Source organism: Chenopodium album, chromosome 8, assembly GCF_948465745.1.
Source record: "Chenopodium album chromosome 8, dcCheAlbu1.1, whole genome shotgun sequence".
In the NCBI taxonomy this organism is placed as follows: Eukaryota; Viridiplantae; Streptophyta; class Magnoliopsida; order Caryophyllales; family Amaranthaceae; genus Chenopodium; species Chenopodium album.
In genome coordinates, this window is record NC_137841.1 from 23,353,167 (window position 1) to 23,370,108 (window position 16,942).

Here is a 16,942-nt window from a genome sequence, read left to right on the forward strand (position 1 = left end):
GGATTATGTATAACATTTTTCATTATTTAATTGGTACGCAAGACATGACTAAAAAAAGGGTATCTCAAAATCATAAAGTTGCGAAATTACCCTTTTTCTTTCCTTCCTCAAGAGTTTAACCCATTAATTTGAACCAGTTTGACTTGTGGTTCCCTTATTTTTAGGCCAAGTCTTGTGTATCAATCTCATTTTGCTTGTGTACCAATCTCATTTTTAGTCCCTTATATTGTGCTACGCAGTTAACACTTACAATGTTACTTGCACTGTGAGTCTGTGATTGTTAGTTGTTTTTGTTTGCTTTATTTCAAAAATGGATCAACACAAACATAAGCTAAAAGTGCAGGGAACTAAACATGAAATTAATTATTTAGAATGATATTCATGCAGCTATGAATTTGAAAATAACTGAACAAGAAATGATGCTGATGCATCTGAGATACATTATGAATTATACAATGTACAAACAAATATAATACACTATTCTCCCGGAGGACTTTTTTATGTCAGTAAAATCAACCAGTGAAGATACCTGGAACTGCGTTCCTTCCACGACTGTCAGCTTGTCCCCCAGAGTTTTGAGTGATGCACAGATCCCAGATGTTTAGAAATATTCTTCAGTTGGCTGATTTTAGACCCAGCATTAAAATGGAACCAAGCTTCTTCCAAGTCTCCCAACAAATTTGAGAGTCAAGCAACGCAAATATTCACCGCCATAGCTCATCTAGTTCGAAAAATAGGCATGGCCACAGGCCCATCAGTCAGCATAAATACTGAAAACAGAGCTGAATACTTGGCTTCCAATACAATTAAAGCAAATTCCAATTTTGCATTTAACAGCAAGTCTAGAGTTAAATAAAACGGAGGGCAAAACTCAAACCACAAGACTATGAGATGTAACATTTTCTGTCAGCAGGGACTTCCGAAACACTTGCTAACAATATAAAATGGTTGGAGAACAGCAAATCAACAGGAGATCAAAGTTTAACTGTAGCAACTGATTGATTGAGACTTTGTAATAATGTATTATTTTGGCTGGGCGAATAACATTGCTCATCTCCTACAGATTTCATAGTCCCTAAATAGAGGTGAATTCAATATTCTGGAAAAAATAGAAACAATAATTCAGTTTCTTTTGCCTACAAAATACAAATAGAACAAGGTCTCAAGCTATAGGTTTATTGAGAGAGATTATAAGAAAAAAAAAATGGCCATCCCAAAAATAAAAGAATCCATGATGGGAAGAACTAGTTAGTCATATAACAAAGATGTATCCAAAGAGTTTCTGAAACCGTTTTCAAAATGGGAAATATAAATTGATGTTTCTCCTTACTAACAACATTCTATAAGAAGCCCAAACTTTCAATCACCTAGAAAAATAACTTTTCTTTCCTTTTTTCCCCACTATTTTTCTTCGTCTCCTTTCACCTCTTTGGCAATTAACATCCATTATCATTGTCACTCTCCCACAGCACTTTTTCCCCATTATTTCTTTCTCTCTCTCTCTATTACCATTGTCCCTCTCCCACAGCACAAATACCACCCAACAGGCCAGCACAACACAGGGTTTTGGGCACCACGCTCTTCTTTATTTAACACCTAAAAACTAAACTGTTTAAAGAAGAATGACTATAGTAGGGACTACTAACATCAATTCAAATGGGATATGCTAGAATTCATTCAAAGCTATTAATAATAAAATAGTAAGATAGTTTATGCGACTCCATAGCTTACCATACCAAGACCCTAATGACTATCTAACTACCACACCAAGTTTACATAATATCTAATAAGATTTTCTCACAAGCAAAAAAACGGTAGAAACATGGGTTAGAAAGTACAAATCACAACTAATGATAAGTTTAGATCACGCAAATAGTAGATAAGTCAACTAAGTTTATGAGATAACTTGACAATCCACTTGGCTATGGATACTTCAGTATCAATAAAACAAGGGACTATCAACACTCATATACATACATGCATATCAAAGGAAAGCACCCTTGTCCAAATTAAATGTCCCAATCAAAATTAGGCTCACTCATAACCAAGTCACTGCATTGTCAAGCTTAGAATATTCCTTGACAGAATCTCAAACCCTTTCCCAAATCTGGTATCATAATTTTCAGGTGAAAAAAACACACATGTTTGCAACACAAATGGAGAACACGCTTGAGGATGTCTTTGTCAAACTTAACACCATGATAAAAGATTTTCTTCCAGATTAATCGACAATTTAATTTCCAAATTAATGAACCTGACATTTATATTTAATTTATATTTTGCGGATACTATATCTAACTAAAAATGGACATAAGACACCTCATTGTCCAGTTTATACTCTCTAAAATCACATGCCCAGCCCCAAACTATTCTCCCATTAATTTCTTCCTCTCTTACCAATGAGTGATCAATCTACCAAGAGATAACCATATAAATTGTAGTAAAAATGGCCTCAAAATATCGGGACTTCGCATCATTTGCAAAAAATAATCCTCATTATGCAAAGTTGGGATTTTCAATACATGTTGCACCAAGCCACAAAGTGGTTTCACTGAATTACCAAGGTGTCTGTATGAAATCACTTTTAAATCATGAATTCATGTGTGACTTTTTAAACCCCTTTAATCACTAATTTTATACAAAAGCCATGTACATCAACCCAATTTGTATGCTAACAAATGATACACACCTTGAATCACGTAATGAGGTCTCCTAAAATGCTTCATTATCTTTAAATTGGAAAATTAATTAATCACATAATCTATCATCAAATATGGAATATGGCCCGACATACTACCAAAGTTAAAATTGGAATATAGTTCCTAAACGTATTAACATACTATTTGAGAAAGTGATTAGAAAAGGTAAACAGATCTATAAAGCTATAAAACTTAAACTATAACATAACACTTTTTACTTATCGATTATAAATTATTTCAATTAGTTTGTCCGTTTACCTAGTCCAATATTTTTCTTAAAGTGCGTGCTAAAATGGTGTTTTGAACATAAATATAACAAAAGAAATATTATTCCAAACACTCTAAAGTATTGATCATAAGGAAAAAAAAAGAAAAAAAAAAACTATACTTCTTCTGTCTAGTTTTAGTTGACAAGTTTGAACTTTTGTCACTATTCACAAATTTTACTTTAACTAGCCTTTTGGATACGCTTTTTTCCTATATTTAAGTGTCCCACTTTCATCAGCACATATGCCAACGCGAAACTTTGACCAATGATGGTTTTAAGGAAAAATTGACTTCAGAACTATGGCTTGGGTGCACCCTGTACTTTTCTTAGTGGCCAAAACACCACAAACTAATGACTTGGGTGCAAAGCGCACCTTTAGTGAGTTTTCCGGCCACCATTCCCACCGGTAAATTTTTCTTATTTGCGTGCCGAAAAATGTCACATAAAGGTTTCGGGGGTTTCTTGTCAGACACATCTCAATATGATTTTTTTAAAAAAATTATTACTTTAAGTGGCTGCTACATTGATACACGGAACGTGCCCCGAAACTCGGAACTTGTTCGCTCTGGTTCGTGTTTGACATAGGCGAAAGAATCTTCTTTTTTTTTTTAGTTTTTTAGATTTAATTAAAGCTTCAAGTTCCATTAATGGAGGAAAATGAAGAAAGAAATGAGTAGAAGGAAGAAGAAGGTCATTAATGAGTAAAATAACCCTAACCTAATTTTTAAAGCAAAAAGGTGGACCCCTCCCTTTTTATCATTTATTTTTATTATTTTTCCTAGTTTTATAGCAGCCATTTTATTAGATCAAATCTAAGCCATTCATTTATTATGAGTTTCTGACTAATCTAAACAATAAACATTTTAGCTTACAAAAATTTGACAAATGAAAAAAAAAATATATGTTCTTTGGATTTTTCCTTCAGTACTTTGCTTCATACCTCTCTCCTCGGTAACCCTTCTTGTTCAAATTGTTCCCAAAAACAATTAGGTAGAGCGGTTAAACAAGTCATGTCGTGTCGTGTCGGGTTCATGACAATATTAAACGGGTTAATAAACCTTGACCCAAACCTAACCTGGTAACCTTTAACCCACTTACTCTATTAATTCATACAAGACATTATACAGTTTAGTATTTAATAAACTAATTAATATTTATACTTAAAATTAAAATAAACATATTTTATTTTATAAAACTAAAGAAAAAAACACACACTAGAAGGTAAGGGTTAGTTGCGTAAGAATTGAGGGTGGGTACTAAGGGTAAGTCAAGACTATAAAAGACTTTAGAGTGAAAGAGTAGTAAAATTTGTCGGCCTAACCAAAAATTTTACCCTCTAAAAGTTTTTACTTAAATATTAATACTACCAAATTATGTAATTAGGAGGGTTAGTAAGATTGGCATAAAAAAAATCAATTATTAACATCATATGAAATGGAGGTAGTAATAAACAATGTAAGCTATGAAAACTCTGCTTGATTTATACGGGCTCGTGAAACAATTCGCTTATGTTCGCTTAAAAGCTTACCTATATTTGATTTTTAGGGTAGGAATAAGACTTGCCTAAGCTCTAAAAGTTTTTATTAAAATATTTACATTACAAAATTATGTAGTTAGGAGGGTAAGTAAGATTGGCATAAAAAAAATCCAATTATAAACATAATATGAAATGAAGGTAGTAATAAACAATTTAAGCTATGAATTGCGCTCGATTTATATAGGCTCGCGAAACAATTCGCTTATAAGCTTACCTTATTTGATTTTAGGGTAGGAATAAGACTTGCCTAATAAAAACCAATTTTAGAAATAGCTAGCTGTTAAAACTTTTTTTTTTTTTTCGAAAAAAACTAACTTAAAACCCCAAATAGTTTGGGTATACAAAACATCCATTTATAGGCCCCACTTTTCGATTTTATGTCTAAATACTAAAAGCAAAAGCACATTATGCCCTTAATACCCTAAGTTGATAGTTAAACTTTCATTCCCAAATTTATAATATCCCAAACTTTATAAGCCATAGTTTCTAAATTTACAAAACCAAATCACCCAAATTAATGAGCCCTAAGGCTATGTCATTTTCCATTGTTTGGTTAGCAAAGGGATGGAAAATAATTTTCCAAAAGGTGGAAAATAGTTCTCACCTCATAGTAGAAAATGTTTTCCTTCTAAAGGAAGATATGCCACATTTTCCTACCTGCTCCTTACATCTCATACCTCTCCTCTCGTCCATCTTCTCCCTTCCACTCCTATTTTCCTTTATATATAATTTTTCTCGTAAGGAAACAAACAAAGGAATACTAATTTTACAATTGTGTTTTCCCTTAGAATTATTTTCCATGGAAAATTATTTTAACCAATAAGTCATTTTCCATTAAAACAAAAATGAGCTTTATTCCAAAATTAATAAAACCTAATTCTATTATAGCTTCATACCATAATTCAATCCCTAATTCCCATAGTTATAAACCCCCAATAGCAACATTTAATCCTAAGTTGGTTTAAAAATACTAAACCCATAAATAGGTTTTAAAATCCTATAAATTGATTCAAGAACCCTAAAGGTATACATCTGTTCAAGAACCCTAATTCCCAAAATTAAAACCCTAATCCTCCAAATTTGATAATCAACTTTCTAAATATATTAATTTGAAAGCCTAGGATTAATGAACTAAATATTGTAATTGTAAGTCATTGAAATTTCAAGTCTTTTCATTTAAAATTTGCTTTGAATTATCGTGATCAAGGATATAACATGAATGAATTAAACATGAATTGAAGGGGGGGGGGGGGGGGGGGGCGGAGGAGGGCTACAAATGGAAATTTTAAACGGAACCGATAATAGGTAGCACTAACAAAAATTTTGGGGTTCTTAGAGTGGTTGTTTCAAAATATAAAAAATATATATATATTAAAAGATAATAATTCCAAAAATGGTATTATAATAATAAATACTACCTCGTTTCATAGACTTTGGTGTATTATTAGTGAGATTTAAAAATATTCCAAAGCTACAAATAATATGAAACATAGGTCTTAGGTAGTTTCTGACAAAAAATTTTACTTCTTTAAAAATTCCTTATTTGCTCTAACATCATCATGCAGCCTCCTAAAATATTGTACACTACCTTCATGTTACAACTATGTTACTCGGACTCGGGTACCCATGTCCGACACGGGTATGTGTCCAAGTATCCGACTCGGCTATTTTGTGAAAAAATTCTATGATTTTGAACTAAAATGAAGTGTCCAAGTGCCATACCCATGTCCGAGTGTCGAGGGTCCGACACTGGTACTTGAGGTAAAACGAAGAGTCCGAGTAACATAGTGTTACAATAATAAAATAACAAAGGAAGTAGCAAATACCACTATCATATTTAGAATACATATTGTTCATAGCACATCCTAACATTAAGGTTAGAAAATCAATAAAAATCTTCTTTTTTTTTTTTTACTTTTTTTTATACATTCTTAAAAATCCAAAATTGTATGATTTGTATCATATTAATTTACTTTAGGAGATATAGTACTACTACGCAAACTTGTTAATACAATTGACAATTTCAAAAAATTTAAAAATATTTATATTAAGAGCATGTATATTTAGATTTATGCTACTTAAAATTCCACCTTGCTTGTACATATAGGCTTGCTTATCAAAAGCTAGTTTAATTTTGATCTAGATTAAGTTGAGCTCGAATTTAAACTAGCATGAGCTAAGCTAAAAGAAGCAAATTGAAAGATTGATTAAGCTCGCGATCACATGTATTACTTATTAAGTTGACTCCTACAACTCTACAAGCACGCTCAAGTAGTAACATCCTTAACCTTAGTGCTTTTAATACATAGAACCCATCTTTTAAAACAATGATAAAATAATTAGAAGGAAAGTTGATGCCTTCCTTGATGGACTAATACTTCCCAATCTACATATTACTCAAGTAGACGTTAATGGGGGATCCCTCTTATCCCAAACGAACCGATTTCCTCCAAATCTACAACCGAAAAACAAAAAATCACTACTCTGTCCAAAATTAAATTTTACATTTTTCCTTTTCATCATTCTCAATTAAGTTTTTATACTTCCTTAATTATTTTAACTTGTCTCTCTTCACCACTAAAATGTTAAGACTCACTCTCTCTCACGTGTACTTCAAAAGAATCTCACTATTTTCTATCACATCTAGTTGTTAAATAAAATAATACCCAATTGTCTTCTTTCACATCTACTTATCCAACAAAATAACGATAGAAAACACATTATCACGAAAAACTATGTGTCATGATAAGTGTAAACATAGGTCTAGGACGAAAGGAGTAGTCTTTAATAAAGTCTATTAACATTCTATTTTTTTTAACATAAAAACTTAACTAAAATTACTAAAATCTTACGTACAAGATTCTATGGGTTCTTTTATTTTGTGTTATTTAATCATTCATAATTTCAACTCTTTATTTTTACATTTTTTTTTTAATACTTCACTTTAATATTTAGGTAATTGTTCTTATTCTTGTACAACCATTATTAGTTCTTTTATTATTAAATTATTGTAAAAATTCAATTTTCAATCAAAACTACAACAACATGAATTAGAATGGTTGTCCATATAATATATTCGCCCTAATAATTTAGGCAATGTTTAATTCATCTTATTTTTTCTTTTTTTCTGATATGATCTTCACTTATTTTTTCTAAACTGATCTAATTGCCCAATTTAACTCCCCCAGTGGGTTTCCCGCTGCCAGTCCCAAGCCTGGATAAAGGAGGAGGGTTACGGTAGGCCAGTGACAGCCAGTATAAAACTTCGTCACATCCCATGACATGAGCCAAACAGATATTTTCGTGGGGGCGTTCCCTACTCAGCGACGCGCTGCACTTCCTAGACCCGGGTGTAGTGATAAGTATGCAAGGGTTGCTAGGTCGTCGCCCAGAAGCGACGCGCCACATTGCCCGAGTGTGGTGTCAAATGAGCAAGGGCGTGCCATTGGGGCGTTCCCTACTGAGCGACGCGCTGCACTTCCCAGACCCGGGTGCAGTGATAAGTATGTAAGGGTTGCTAGGTCGTCGCCCAGAAGCGACGCGCCATATTGCCCAATTGTGGTGTCAAATAATCAAGGACTTGGAGTTGGGATCAGGAGGGAGCGTGGGAGAAAAGAATTTAGTTTGCGGATTGGTTCTTGGAATGTGGGGTCTCTTACGGGAAAATCAGCAGAATTGGTAGAAGTAATGAAAAGACGACGCGTGAACATCATGTGCCTCCAAGAGACAAGATGGACAGGAGAAGGAGCTCGAGGCTTGGTTTTGGGGTATAAGGTATGGTATGTTGGGCAAGAAACGAGCCACAGAACAAGGAATGGTGGAGCTAGGAACGGAGTTGGTGTGGTTCTCGATGAGAGGTTGGCAAAAGAGGTGATCGAGGTCTATCGGAAGAACGATAGGTTGATAAGGCTGAAGTTGCTATGTGGCAAGGAGATTGTGAATGTTATCAGTGCTTATGCTCCCCAAGTGGGTTTAGATGCAGAAGAGAAACGACAATTTTGGGAGGACCTAGACGAGGTGGTGCAGGGTGTCCACCACTCAGAGAAGTTATATATTGGAGGGGATCTAAATGGGCACGTTGGGGCGAGCCGAGATGGCTATGAGAGTGTCCATGGAGGCTTTGGGTATGGGCAGAGGGACGCCGGTGGTGAAGCTATTATGGATTTTGCCCAATCATATGATTTAATTTTGGCTAATACTTGGTTTAAGAAGAGGGATTCACACTTGATAACTTTTCGGAATGGAGCAAATGCAACTCAAATAGACTTCCTGCTCACAAGGAGCATAGATAGACAAAGTTGCATAAACTGTAAGGTTATCCCAGGGGAGAGTGTGGTCACCCAACACCGGCTATTGGTAATGACTATTCGTCTGAAAGAGAAGGCGAAGAAAAAAGTTAGACAAGAAGAACCAAGGATAAGATGGTGGACCCTAAGGGATGCAAAAGCTAAGGTTTTTACAGAAAAGGTAATTGAAGAAGCGGATTGGGATGGAGAGGTGGATCCGGACATGACCTGGTTACGAATGAAGAACTGTTTCCTAAGAGTGGCCAAAGAGGTCTTAGGGGAAGTAAGGGGAAGAACTTCGGTACAGAGAGATACTTCGTGGTGGAATGAAGAGGTGAAAGCAGTAATTAAGCAAAAAAGGGAATGCTATCAAGCCTTAGGAAAATGTAGGAGTGATGAAACCTTTGCAGCGTATAAGGAGGCTAAGAGTAAGGCAAAGGCAGCTGTTCGCCAAGCAAAAGAAAAGGCATATCAGGAGGTTTATGAAAAGCTTGATTCCAAGGAGGGAGAAAGGATCATTTATAAGATGGCAAAGAGAAGACAAGAGGCAAGGAAGGATATTGGCATGGTGAAGTGTGTCAAAGATAAGAACCAAATGGTCCTAGTGCAAGAGGAGGGCATCAAGGACAGGTGGAAGGGGTACTTCGATGAATTATTTAATGGAAGTAATGGAGTTGTGATAGGAGATACCTCTATGAGTGATGAAGAAATCAACATGGAGTATGTGCGAAGGATTAGGAGAGTAGAGGTGGAGATTGCACTGAGGAAGATGAAACCTAAGAAGGCGGTTGGCCCTGATGGGGTACCGATAGAGGTGTGGAGGTGTTTGGGTAAGATTGGTATTGATTGGTTAACAAACCTTTTCAACAAGATATGGACGGCTACAAGGATCCCACAAGATTGGAGGAAGAGCACCTTGGTCCCGGTTTATAAAAACAAAGGAGACGCTCAAGATTGTTCTAACTATCGAGGAATTAAGCTTATGAGCCATACTATGAAGTTGTGGGAAAGGGTGATTGAACAAAGGTTGAGGGCATGCACAAGCATTTCAGATAACCAATTTGGTTTTATGCCTGGGAGATCTACTATGGAGGCAATCCATTTGATAAGACAAATGATGGAGTTTTATAGGGTAAAGAAGAAAGATCTTCATATGGTCTTTATTGATTTAGAGAAGGCATATGACAAGGTGCCAAGAGAGATACTTTGGTGGGCAATGTTGAAGAAAGGTATCCCACGAAGGTATGTAGACCTAGTTAAGGATATGTATCGGGATGTGTCAACAAATGTGAGGACATGCGGAGGGTTGACAAAAGATTTCCCTATTACAATCGGATTGCATCAAGGGTCTGCATTAAGCCCTTTTCTTTTTGCAACGGTTCTAGACGAATTAACTAGACCAATTCAAGATGAGGTTCCATGGTGTATGCTGTTCGCAGATGATATCGTTTTGGTGGATGAGACTAAGGATGGGGTTAATGTCAAGTTGGAGCAATGGAGGCAAAGGTTGGAATCTAGAGGGTTTAAGCTAAGTCGGAGTAAGACTGAATATTTGGTATGTCGTTTTGGCACTCAGAGGGGGACAAGCAATGAAGTGGTGAGTTTGGATGGAAAGGATTTGACCATGAGTGAATGTTTTAAGTACCTAGGGTCGATCATCCAGAAGAATGGTGACATTGATCAAGACGTGACCCACAGGATTAAGTCAGGGTGGCTTAAATGGAGAGCGGCCACGGGAGTGCTATGCGACCGCAGCATTCCCTTAAAGTTGAAGGGAAAATTCTACAGGACTGCCATAAGACCAGTGTTGCTCTATGGTACAGAATGTTGGGCTTCTAAGAAAGAGCATATTAAAAAGATGGAGGTTACGGAAATGCGCATGTTAAGGTGGATGTGTGGAAACACTTTAAGAGATAGAATCAGAAATGAGGTTATTCGCAAGAAAGTAGGTGTGGCGGGCATTGTAGATAAATTAAGGGAAAATCGTCTGCGTTGGTTTGGACATGTAAGACGGAGACCCGAGGGTGCACCGGTGCGAAGAGTGGAAGAGTGGGACCATGGAGGGATTAAACAAGGAAGAGGGAGACCAAAGATGACTTGGTTGGAAGGAGTGAGGAAGGATATGAAGTGCATGGATTTACGTGAGGATGAAGTTTTGGATCGTAAGGGATGGAGGAGAAAGATTTATGTTGATGACTACACGGAATAATCAAATTTGGTTCATGTTAGCCGACCCCACTTTTGGGATTAAGGCTTTGATTGATTGATTGATTGATTGATCTAATTGCCCAATTTGACTAAATTTTGACCTTATACGTACGCTAATCCATAAGGAAAAAAATATCAAAAGGGGTCTTATTAAATTTGCATTACTTTTAAAATATTTCGTATACAATTTTCATTTTTTTTTATATTACAAAATTAAAGATATTGCGACGAAAAATCGCACATTTATCGATAAAGTAGATCTTAACCTTTTTTATTAATCTAAAATAAGTAATTGTAATAAAGTGCTTGAATACGGTGAACTAAACGTAGCCTTGCTTGTATTAATGACGTGCATTTCACAGTTTCTATTCTTTCTAACAGTGTAATTTATTGAAGCAAACAAAGGAGATCAAGTTAAAAGAACTTCCCAACATGTGTTGTAAGAATGGATGCATATATAGGCATAAGTCAAACAAGTAACTAGTTCAATAGGTACTTTCCAAGAAACAACACCAAAATGGTACACCAAAACAAAGACAAAAGGAGCCCATTCATGCCTTGCACTACACCTTGAATTTTTTTTTAATGTGAATAAGACCAAACAATTTACATTCATTTCACAATAATAAGTTGAATTAAAGTTCAATTGAAAGAATAAAACAATGTGTTAGTAATTACAGATGAGTCATCCACAAGCTTATAAAAATCTTAAATTCAACAGAAGGTCCTAGCATGGAAATATACTATTATTGGATTCAACACACTCTGCCTATCCCAAGTAATTGTCCTCCTTTATCTTATGATCAACCATACTCTATACTTCTATAACCTGCTTTGGTCAATAATTGAATACTAATTCAACCAATTTCCCCTTTCCCACCATACTAGCATAGGTTGTGTTAAACCCTATTCAATAATAACACTCCTTAATATTAACAGAAAGTTATGGGCATTATTATATTTAAGACAGGGGTTATTATAACTAATAGGCAAACATAGATCAAAAATTTAAAAAGTACCTGTATTTCATTTGACAATCACTCCAATTCAGATGCGTCCTCAGATTCAGACAAAGGTAAAAGAGTGCAGACCCCTAGCATGTGACCATTAAGACAAACATAATACTCAATTGCATCTTCATAAGCTCCCAACCTGCAACTGGCACTCTGTGGTATCATTTTTGCTTCTTGCATACTCCACAATTTTGCTTTACAATAAGGGCATGCTTCTGTAGGGTGTAGTTGTGCTTTTCTCTTGATAAGCAACTTGCGAACTTTGGACATAGAAAAGGACTTAAACATACCCCGAAAAAATCCAATATCCCCATCTTCCCCTTGGTCAAGATGTTCACAGGGATCAGAGACATATAACACATCCGATCTGCACTGTGGCAAAAGAAAACTCTTTCCTGATGTTCGAGAAAACCGGGTTCTGTATACAAAATGACCAGGTATATGAATGTTATTAAACAAGCCACCTTTGCTACAACCTGAACAATAGATAAGCAATTTCCCAAGCGCCCTCCAGCTCCCATCAACACTATGACTACCACTAGAATGCAGATCGATCATCATCTTAGGCGCTCTCGTCTTACAAAACTCTTTCCACAACACTCTCTTTGCAAAGTCATCAAACCATTTACAAGCACAAGAGAACGCTGCAATCAATTTAGGGTTCCAATTTAGCTGCTGGAAAACAAGGAGGATCACATCTTCTGTTATATGCCCTTTCATACAAGCACAGCTTGCTGAATGCATACACCGATACTGCTTCGATAAAGGCATTTCTTCCGAACCAACCTGCAACATACGAAAAAACACGAATTTGGAATCTATAAACAGCACCCAATAAATCTAACGAATGCGAGAAATAGGCCCGTCCCTGAGTCAGAGCACGAGGGACGACCGCCCTGTGTTCGGGTAATAAAGGTCCATTTTCATAGTTACGTCCTAACATTAAAGATATATAATCAAAAACCTACAACAAATAAATAATCGAATTTGACTCAATTATCAAATTAGGCACCAATAATCGCATAAAATTCTTCCCAATATCATCGCAAATTCCGCACAGAAAAATTCTACTAACAAAATCACTTCCTAAGATTTTTCATAACTGAGTAATCATAACCAACAATTCAATATTCCGCCTTAGAAGAATCCTAAATTGACTACACTGACAATTTAAATCGACGATTTTGTAAAATTAAACCCTAGATTGTAAAATTGAAATTCGATGATTTTAAGAAAGAAAAAATTCATACCTCAAAAATTGTTTCAATGGAGGAGAAGAAGCTCAGAAGTCGCTTCAATGGAGAATTCAGAGTACGCTTCAATGGTGGTGTTGGTGGGGTGGGATGCAACGTAAAAGTGAAAAAGGGGGAAAATGCAAACAACGGAGGAAAATAAACGCATAAGTACTCCGTAATGTCCGTATATCTTAATAAAATCAAACGGTGAGTAAGTGAGTACATTCTCATTTCGCCATTAGCTTGTTTAGTACTTCAGTTCACCTTAATTTTGTTTATTTAATTTAATTTAATTTGAATGGATCAGATCTGGTATAATTTGATCAGATTTGATAGTCGAATTTGAATTGTACGAAAAGTTTTAAAGGAATAAAAATCAAATAAGGTCATTGTTAGATTAGTATAACTAGATAAACCTAGTGTGAGAAAAAAAAAAACCCATAGCCTCCTTTTCTCTCTCCTCTCTCCTAAACCTAGTCTCCATTGTCAATTTTAAAGGGGCTTCCATCGGATTTCACCGGTGGAAAGCCCCAATTTTTATTTTCTTTTAAGCCTTTTGTTTTAGGTTACAATACTGTCTCCCTCGAAAGAAAGGGTTTATCTCCTTCGAAAGACAAGGTTTTTTCGATCTCCTTCGAAAGATAAGGTTTTTCGTACTCCTTCGAAAGACAAGGTTTTATTTGTGCTTAATTTGGTCTCCGGTTGTGCGAGGCTACCATTGATTGTGACTCGGATTCGGGTTACGGAATCAGCTCAAGAATTGAGTTTCTCACAAAATTGCGAAGCGACGACGGATCCACTCAAAAAGTTGTATGAGACAACGAATCGAGAATATGTCGAATTGCTATATTTATGTATTTGGATTCTTAGCCCTTCCCCGATGAATTCTTGTTTGATTTTGTTAAATTCGTTTTCATTATCGTTCATTGCCAATTGTAGATGCCGTATGGCTTATATTAATGAAATTTAGTGTCCTTTAGGACTTTTTTCAAAAAAAAAAAAACAAAAAGATAAACCTAGTGTGATGCAGGACATAAAAAATTTCTTTGAAATAATATTTATTTTACATATGAGAAAATTTAAATTTATACCCACTATAAACAAAAGTTGTTTATCTAGGCCTATATTCGTCATTTCCCAATTAAAAGTGTGGGTACAGTTGTCATTTGCTGATAGACATTTGACAGACGTTAAAATTTGCAATTGACCATGGTAACCGACCTGCACTACTCTGCACATCATCTTCCTCATCCTTCAATCCATAATTACAAAAATCAAAAATAGTTTTATCTCCTTTCTGCAAAATTACTATGAGGTTCAATGATGGGAAATGGAAATCTCATAGGTTCAAAGGGTAATCAAAGCTTAATTTCAAGCTTTCAATGGAGAAAACTATGGAGGAAGGGAAGCTCACTTACCCTTTGGGGTTCACCATGCCCTAAATTACTCCATTTCTCTTAGGGTTTTCGTTTCAATTTGGCGGTGAAGCCGCCATCAATGTCGGTGTCGGTACGGTGGTCGATTTGCACGAAGAAGATGGTGATGGTTGTGGTGGTTTTTAGTTCAGACTTGAAGAAGAATGGTGATGGTTTTGGTGGTTTTATGTGATGAGTTTCTTTATGGAACACGATAGCAAAATCAAGAAAAAATGTTAACTTGGGTTAGTTCACCAAACGTCGTCAACGACCTCCGTTATTGATAATAGGACCCACATTTATTACTTTTTGCAAGTTTATCGTATTTTATTTTTCTTCTCTTGGGATAAACTTGTTTTGTTTATCTAGGAGATTAATGGGGGTTTGCTCTTTTACATATGCCTCTCGTATGAGATAAATTATAAAAACATAATCATTAATTGCAATGCTATTTAGATCTAACTAATTTTGAAAAAGTGTATAAATTTAAGTAAATTATGCAATACGAAGTACCGGGAGTAAATATATTTTGAAGCCAAATAGTAACTCATAAATTCATCATAATATAATAGATGGAATATAATATAATAAAATAATAATTTTTTTTAAAAAAAAAAACTATTGTAATAATTTAAGGTAAAAATATAAAATAAAAATAAAATATGATGTCACCAATTAATTTAGGTGGGAAAAATTTTACCCAAACTTGACATGTGTACAATTTGAAAAAGGGATAATGTCAGCGATTGTTATTTTAGTTTATTTATAGATAGATGTGTATTTTATGTAGTTTTTTTGGAAAACTTCACTTTTGCTACTCATCTAAAATTTTATTTTATTTTGCTACCAACAAAATTTACAACATATAACTTTTGCTACCAGTTAACATAAACCATTTGAGTTCCGTTAAGTGGGGTCCATTATCTCATTAAACAATGGTGTAATTTATCAAAAAATAATTTAATAATTTTTTTTTTTTAAAAAAAGAAAAATTTATATATATAAAAAAAAAGTTATTGTCTTGTTGTCAGCCACCCCTCCCCCTGCCGACTGCCAGCGGCCAAATGATCCCCCGGCGTCGAAGACCCCACCCCCCTCCCTTTCTCCCACCCACGCTGCCCATCTCCCTCCCCTTTCCTACTCTTGGCTGCCCCCACTCCCTTCCCGACACCACCCTTTCTCCCCTTCCCTCAAAACGGCCCTAAATAGTTTTAGGGTCCAATTTTTTTTCTCTCTCCTCAGATCATACAACAACAACAGCGATAGCTTCAGGAGCGCTCGCGATGGCGGTGTTTGAGGCGACCGCGATGGTCGTAGCGGCTTTGGTGTCCGCGGTGGTGGTTTCGGTGCATCTCCAGAAGTCGTCGGTATTCCTTCTATCTTTCTTTGTAATTACTTGATTTTTGCGTGAGGTGGCAGGGGAGAATTGATTGAGCGGACTGCTATGAAAGGTGGTGTTGGTCAGTGGTGGTTTGAGGTGATGTGAACGGCGTTGGTTGGGGCAGCTGTTGTTGGATGTGTGAAGTTACGGGAGTTGTTGCGTGTGGTTAATTAAGATGTTGTATAAGGAAGGAGGTGGGCAGCGTGGGTAGGGGAAAGGGAGGGGGTGGGGTCGTCGGCGCCGGGGGATCATTTGGCTGCTGGTAGTTGGCATGGGGAGGGGTGGCTGATAGTGAGGCACCAGTAGGGATGGTGGTTGATTGTGGGCTGTTGTTGATAGGGCGTAGTTGTTGGTGGTTGATTGATTGGTGGGTTGAATAGGGAGCAAGGGTGCTGGAAGGAGGGAGGGGTTGCTTGAAGGTGGCTGGACGGTGGCTAGCCCCACTGTAGGCGTCATTTGAAGTGCGACTACATTAAGCATGTGTAAATATGCTTGGCACTCATAGGAAGTGGGAATTGACATTACGATTATGGATAAGGAAAGTAGGGAGCCGCCAACAAATTTTTAAGGAACTTGTAAACCGTTCACGGATCATAAAAGACAACCACGAATAAAGGGACAACGATAGGCAACAACGATTGACCCGTGAAGGTTACACCCCATTCATAATCCATGAGATTACTAACTCCATATGGTTCGGAACCACGAAAGGAGGATCGGGGATGATGGTACGATGTGAGTCATGGAGTCACATTCGCCCGTATTGGCCTCTACTCGATTCTTGTAGTGAAAAGTGATTCCTACGATCTCAAAGGCATACAAATAAAATATTCAATTTGCTCCAAACTATTATCATGCTAAATTGGTTGAATATTAATGCAACATATAATTATAAAATAT

General features: G+C 36.1%; 1 pseudogene across 1 annotated transcript; it reads right to left on the minus strand.

Annotated features, from left to right (window-relative positions):
* Nucleotides 1-342: 342 nt before the first annotated feature.
* Nucleotides 343-13,420, minus strand: LOC145555921 (EID1-like F-box protein 2 pseudogene; annotated as a pseudogene). The gene is made up of 3 exons (XR_014091620.1): nucleotides 13,262-13,420; nucleotides 12,018-12,797; nucleotides 343-721 (listed from the first exon to the last, which is right to left on the minus strand). The product of XR_014091620.1 is annotated as an EID1-like F-box protein 2 pseudogene (transcript).
* Nucleotides 13,421-16,942: the final 3,522 nt, after the last annotated feature.